Source organism: Dasypus novemcinctus, chromosome 30, assembly GCF_030445035.2.
Source record: "Dasypus novemcinctus isolate mDasNov1 chromosome 30, mDasNov1.1.hap2, whole genome shotgun sequence".
Taxonomy (NCBI): Eukaryota; Metazoa; Chordata; class Mammalia; order Cingulata; family Dasypodidae; genus Dasypus; species Dasypus novemcinctus.
The window spans coordinates 32,544,579-32,552,256 of NC_080702.1; the positions used below are offsets into that span (position 1 = coordinate 32,544,579).

Sequence of the window (7,678 nt, forward strand, 5' to 3'; positions counted from 1 at the left end):
GTCCATCAGTTGTAACAAATGTTCCACACTAAGGAAGAATGTTGTTATTGTTGGAAAGTGTGGGAGGGGAAGGGACTGAGGCATGTGGGAATCCTCTATATTTTTCATTGAACATCTATATTTAAAATTCAATATACTTAAAAAAGGTAAATGTAGTCATGCACAATGGGTCCTTCCTCACATATTACAAGGAACAATGTCTCCTTAACCAGTTCATGATGAAGCAAGTAAGATATTCTATGAAACAGATTTTTTTTTTCTTTTTAATGCTTGGATTGTTGCCTGAGACTTTGAATCATCTACATTCCAAAAAGAAATGTTTCCTTTGTTTTTACATATGCTAAACTAGGAGTCTGTGGAAGCATGTGGAATGAGGGGTTGAAACTCCTGCTTTAACATGGGACTGTGTAAAATATTTTATGCTTATGGCCAAATTCATTTGGTCTGAGAGGGGATAACTCTCAGAACTTGAGAGGAAGACAGAAGTCTTGAGATGTCCTGAATCTGGTATGATTTAGGAGAAGGTTTTTCCTTTGTTGTTGTTTTTTAATTGGAAAATATGTCTTGTGTTTCCATCCAGAATGATTATAACAAAATTATTTAAACACATCTGAAAAACACTGAAATAATTCAAGGAAGACACAGAACAATCAAAATATTTAACTAGAGACCCTAAAATGAGAAAATCCAAGTGTTTTCATAGTTTCAATAAGTTATGAAAAAGTTTTCATCACCAAACATCGTTCCGACCAGTATCAAAAATCCTCTGTAAGAAAACCTGTGCCTTAAACTCATTCCACGGCTTCCGTATATATCCAAAAAAATTACAATTTATGAAAATGATGGGGTGGAGTGGTCAGAAGTGGGTTACATGGGGACCTCTTATGTTTTTTATGTTTTTAAATGTAGGATTCTTTCTGATCTATTAACTTTAATAAAACAAGTATACAAAAAAATAACATTGAAAACATTTTCCTCCAAAAATGCTCATTATACCCCAGGGCTCAATGTGAGTCTTTCACATATAACAGACTAATAATTATGATATTTGTTGATGTATGGCTACTCCCCAATAAAAAAGATGTACTCTTATAAAATGTTTTGAAAAATAGCAAAGTAGGTTACAAAATTCTCTCTGCAGAACAGGAAAAAACTTGTTCCATGTCAATTAAAATATCAAAGCATTCCAACATCAAATTATTTCAAAAGCAATCATCTAATAACCATACTGTAATGTAGAGGACATTTCACTGTGTCCTGGTTATATGTTGACCATAGAGTGTAGCAAAGGTGCTGAAATTATCAGGAATCATTATAAATGCAATTTCTTGTTTATTCAAAAGAGATATGTTTTTTTTTAAAAATTATTATAAAACTTACTGAAATCATCAGTGCCATGTAGATATACTAAACCATAGTAAGGAAATTACTAAGTTGGAAAATAAAGTGGCTGTGTTGCACAACAGATATAGTGTTTTGAAATATATTCTTTGATTATCAATACCATTTATTCCAGAGGTCATTTGTAAATTAGCTTACATTCTCTACTAGGTTTCTAAATGAAACTTTTTTCAAGTATGCATAATATTAATAAGGAAATGATACTTTTTGCAATTCATTTATTTATGCTATTTCAAAGGAAAACCATATTGAGTAAAGGACCAAAAATATATATATATGTATAGGTGCTCATCTTTCAAAAATATTTCAAAATATGAAATAGTCTAGTGACCAAGAGTTGATTGTAAGGTAACATCAAATATCTATGGTTTCAGATTAAAATAATAACTTTTCAATAATTTACTTGAAATAATTAAGTTCAGAATTAAAGAAATAATGGGAAAACAAGGGCTTCTAAAACATTTAAGACTTTTATGAAAATAAGATAAATGATCTCCTTCTCTTAATAACCTTTGATATATATTTACGAGTGTATATCTAATAGCAGTATGGTTTTATCTTCATCCATTTTAATTCCATAAGTCACAAAAATATTTCCAGTCAATGTGGCTGATAATAAAAATACATACTCCAAAAACAATATTTAGCAAAAACTGCTTCAGAATTTTTCTTCATAATGAAACATTCCTTTGGCAAATAATTTTTAATGCTGCAGGACTATTCAAATAAATGCTTTAACCATCTTCAGCACTAAACTATAATTACTTTACAAATTCATCTTTTCACTAGAAAAGGTGCTTGATTCAAAACTAATTTCAAGAAAGTGAGGGCTGAGGAGAGTGGGGCATATGAGAATTTCCTACATTTTTAGTAACATTTTGTGTGCTATTTCTATCTTTTAAAAATAAATAAAAAATATATTAACTTTTCAAAAATATACATGCAGCTTCCAGGCTAACAAATGGTCAACATGACTTTGTTCCTCTGCTCCCTCAGGATGGAGATTAATGTGGAATGGCTCATTCCAATGTCAGATAGGCCATTCACCACCACTGTATTGTCTACACATTTTAGTCTTCCATCATAATAAGCAGAAGTTTCCAGGATGATAGTTTGAATGAAAAAATGCTGATTGATGTGGCTCTCCTCATGTCCACCAACTTCCCAAATAGCTTCTTCTTAAATCTAGATCATGGCAGCCATGCAGGGCTCTTGGAAGGCCAACCATGTGACCCATGATGGGGACCAGCTGGCAGGATACTCATTCTCACTGAATGCACTTGGTGCACTTTCATGGCTTGTACTGGCTCCTCTAAAATTGGACCTCCAGTGTTTTAAGGGCATAAGCTGGGGAAGCAGCACTGGTTTTCAGCATAGCTACCACCACACCGTGATTTAAATTGGTGAAGTCTCTAGCATTGATAGTCAGCACGACATCATCTCTCTTGATTGTGCCATCTTGTGCAAGACAGCCATGAGGTGATGTACTGCTTACAGAGATGGGCAGCTCACCTCTCTTACTTCCCTGCTTTGAACAACTATCTTTCCAAGGCACTTCTGTGGCACCTAAGTGTGAGAAATCAGAGTTTAAAAAATTATTCTTGAGCATTTATGGAAATTCTTCTTCTTAGGTAGAGGTTCCCGTGTGTGGGTAGAAGTAGGCAGGAGTGAGTCATGGAAGGAGAGAGAAAATCCCTATGATTCATCCAAAGATATGAGAGAAAATATTACTAATTGAGACTGCTCAGCCTTCAAAAATGGGAGATGAATTCATTCAGGAAAAAATAGAACTACTAGGTAAATCTCAAAATGAACTTACATCAAGTATATTTAAGTCCTTCAAAGAAGCAAGAAATATTATGCGTATTAAGAAATAATATGGAATAAATTGATATATAGTAATCAAGAACAGAAAGATAAGAAAAAGAAAAATTATAATTCATTAAAACAATGTATAAACTAGTTGAAATGAATTATACAATTTAAATATTTGGAACAAATACTTAGACCAGACGTGAACATAGTCATCAAAAGACTGGAATTGGACAAAAAACTGTAGAATTTACCAAGAACGCAGAAAAGAATGAGAAAACAGTGAACAATACCAAAGGAAATGAGTGTTATTGAGATAATCTTGAATGATTCCAATCACTAAAGATGTTTCAGAAAGAGAGAATACATTGAACAACAAAAAAATCCAAATTAGAGGAAATAATGGAGGAGATATGTCCAAAATTTAAGCCTGATGTTTTTCACTTAATAATGTCCAATATGTGCTGTTTTGTACAGTCAAAAAAAATCAGTACAATGCAAAAAAATGCATTGGAATCTAATCTCTCCCCTGTGTTATACTGATTTCCTTTATTTCGCTGGCCCCAATGGCTTACTCTTGGTGTCCAATTTTGAATTAATGCCTATCCTCATTCAATTTGGGGACAGCTTACCTAAAAGCTTTTTAAAAGACTCTATTTACAACTGGGTTCACACACCCATGAGCTGAACATGCCTTTTTGGGGGTCATGATTCAGTCCTCCACACTAGCCCATATAAAACACATCAAGCCTCCAATCAATGCACTCCCTATCCATTTTCAAATGAAAATGAAAATAATAACCTCTCATAGAGAAAGGATGTGGAAATTGTTACTATAGTTCATTAGAAACTATAATGTATATAGTAACTAAAATGATATAAATAAAGTAAATATTTTTGAAGATAATTTGGAAATATTTTTCAGAAATCTTGCAATGTGCATGCACATAAATTCCACAGACTTGGTGCATAGCATCTCCATGATATGAAGGAGAGCCAGTATGGAGGTATTGCCATGCCATCTGCAGTTGGCAGAGCCAACGATATATGAAGGAGAAACACATTTCCATGTTCTCCAAGAGAACGTCCAGGAGTTGTGACAGATACCTTTATTATTTTAGGGGTCATAGAGGTCAAACTAGCTAATAATGATTGAGAGGCACCATACACAGTAGTAGGGGCCTGGATTAAATGAACAAGAGAGTCTAATGACACTGAAGTCCAACTGTTAAAATTTTTACACACTTTCTAATCTTTACCTAGGTATTTTATAACATTTCCATTGAACTTAACTAATTTTGTACTTTACATTTTATAAGGTGATAGAATATATTTTTTGAAATCATTTGAAATAAAAAGATAATTTTCAGGAATTGCCTTTGAGAAAGCAAAAGGTTAAAAGTTGTGGTTTAGACACTTTTGTTTTTAAAGTGAGAGGAATATTTTCCCTTAAACCAAGGACACGATAAATTCAAAGAACAAGAAGCTCTTTTTGACAAAACAGTCTTTCACCTTTGTTTACTGCTTATTCAGGAGAAAAACTCAATGATATATTACTAATCTATACTAATAATTTAAGCAACTTTGTCATTTTAACAGAGAAAAAACAAATTTTACTTTTGCATCACTATACTACTTGATCTAAAGATTTCGAAACTCTCTCCAAGCAATTCTCTTTTAAGTATGCAATTATCATCAACACTAAGAAAAATGGTCAGAATAGTGATTCAATTTAGTTATATGGAAACATAACTTTTCTTCATTTTAAATACTACTTGTATATTGATAGCTTATAGGGATCTTTAGTTTACTATTTTTCAGTATATTATAGAGCTGTATTAAGAATCATTTATAAGGACACACTCTGAAACAATTTTCTTGAGCCACATTTTCAGTGCTAAGTCACAGTGAAAATGCAGGCTTAAAAAAGCAGCTAGCATTTTTTTTTAATTTTATCCCCTTCTTTTATGTTCATAGAGTTGTCTAATTCAAAAGTTACTAAACTTTAAACACATGGATATTATTAACTTATCTTTCAAGATCCCAGTAGAATTTACATGGAAACAAAACTGAGAACAACAATGTTGCTAAGATTTTCTGCTTCTTCAGCAGTTAAACTAATTCCAGTGGTGATTTATTTTACAAAAAGAAATCAATTGAAAGACATTATTGAAATTTAAAGACTCATTAATAGGTTATTTACACCATTTTTTATACTGTGGCCAGTCAATGTGGAAATAGAATAGCATTTCTTTTTTCTTAAGGGGGTCTCCTCCAAATTCAGACCAATTTTCCAAAACACCAATGAGATCAGATGTAGCTGAACACACAGCACCAACAGAAATAACAAAGACAGAACATCAATATCAGGACTTCCTCAAAGTCAACATTTTCCCACATCAAAGCAAAAGTACAATTGATGGGGGCTTTGGGTGGGAGGCTATTCTTCTCTTCTGTAGATAACCTAAGCTGTATGTGTTTCAACCTGTGCGTGTGGGACAGTAAGAGGCTGCAGCCCTGCCCTTGGTGACCATGGCAACGACTCCAGTCCTGGAAAACAGTTTAACAACGCAAACTCTATAAACTTTAAATATTCCAGGAAAATGCAAACCAAATGTGCTAAAAGCTTATCTAGAATGTATAAAGCCCATGTGAAAAGCTTGCCTAGGATGTGTAAGATATATGCTAATTCAAGCGTATTGAGCACTGAAACAAAGAATGGTTTGGTCCTTCCTCTGTATAAAAGGAACTCAAAATTTTGTTTGGGGTTCGTGTTTGAAACAGAAAGCTCCAGAGTCCGGCTGGCCACCAATAAATTGTTTTTTCCTTCACAAAATCATTTCTGAATACTGGCCCTTCTATATGCAAATGATTGAAACTCTGTCATCTTCTACAATATTTTCGGTGGCTCATCCAGGATTGGAAATGAAGACAAGAGACGGTAGCATTTTGCTGCCCCTTCCGGATCCCAGAGGAAGCAGGGAGGACTTGGGTGAACCCCAGTCATCAGGCTGCTCCTGGGTTAAATTTAATTCAGAAAATATGTGGGCTCCAGCAGAGTCTTCCTGATGAAAATTGAGGGCAATGGAAAGTCTGGAGGAAAATTCTGGGGAAATAAAAGAACTCTGGATTTGGCATAAGGTAAGAGACCCCAGGGGAGCATAGTTGGGAAAAAACATAGCTTTAATTGCTGTAGAGGGATCCTGATCACCTCCCAAGAAAGGACCCTAGTACCTCCAGAAATCTGAGGGGAAGCAGTTCTCTTTAGGTCTGAAAAAAGGGAAAAAGCCTGATGATTTTGTTTTGTCTAACTGCATGTTTGACTCTAGTACTGTCTTATCTCTGCTGAAAGAGTGGAGGCTTGATTATCATGGGAAAGGTTGTTTATAGTTTTGAGTCCTAAGGTCCTGGAAATTGGTCTGGATTTTGAAAAACTTGGTTAGGGAAAATGATTCACCTTTTCTAGTGAAGCTTAGACTGGGTGTAAAGTTAAACAGTGAAATAGGTCTAGCTGGCATCTTTTGTTATGGTGCTGAATTGCAAATGAATTTACTTTATATCAGATGTTTATGTTAAGTGTTCTCTCTAAGGTTTGTGGCTCTGGGGGCAGCTGTGCTGAAAAAGATAAATATAGACCTTGTGGGTCAGATTAATGACCTTTTTGCTTCTGTATGTGTCATCTCAATGTGTGGTTACAAAAAGTGGTGGAATTTGTTTGAGCTGGAACCCTCCCTTGCCATTGGAAAGGGGGTGAATTGATTATAAGGCAAACCTGCAGAGTCTGGATGTTTGCGTATGCTCTGCTGTCTTGTCTCTGGTCTGCCTCTTTTCTCGGGCTTGGGGGCTGTCCATTTCCACACCATTCACCTGAGTTTGCTGGGGCTGGCCCCAGACAGGGTGGCTGGGTTCCCAGGAGGGGCACCAAATTTGAGTAAGTTCTTTATGCCCATTTTGGCAGAAAGCTGGAAAGCAGGTATGGCTTGCCCCTTTCCAGTGAGTCCACACCTTCTATTTATAAGCCACATTCTTATTTGATTGCAGTGCACATGACTGCCTGGAAGTGGGGAGGTAAACAGGATGCAGAGCATGATCAAAATAAATGCAGTAAAGTTTCCTCCCTAGGGTTTTAATGGCCAAAATAAATTTACATTCTGTCCAGGTTCTTCTGCTTTTCCAAATATCTCTCTCTCTCTGTGAGACTATGTAGAAATGCTTTGAAATGTTTTAGAACTGTACACTTGTCTGAAGAAAGGAGGCTATCACTTGAAACAATAGATCTCTAATCATTTGATAGCCTTTTTAATTTCCTGGCTGGGAACATCAGGGTTTTAAAACTACAGAGGAAAAAATCTGTGTTTGTTTTTTGTTGGTTGTCGGTGCCTAAGTATTCATTGTATAAGACAAATTAAAAATGAATCTTTAAATGCCAATACTCTCTTGATGGTGAGTTAAATGTATAACTTGC

The 7,678-nt window shown here is 34.9% G+C and overlaps 1 pseudogene; it reads right to left on the reverse strand.

Annotated features, from left to right (window-relative positions):
* The window catches only part of LOC131276753 (vomeronasal type-2 receptor 116-like), a 31,901-nt pseudogene extending 24,738 nt beyond the window's left edge, over positions 1-7,163 (reverse strand).
* Positions 7,164-7,678: the final 515 nt, after the last annotated feature.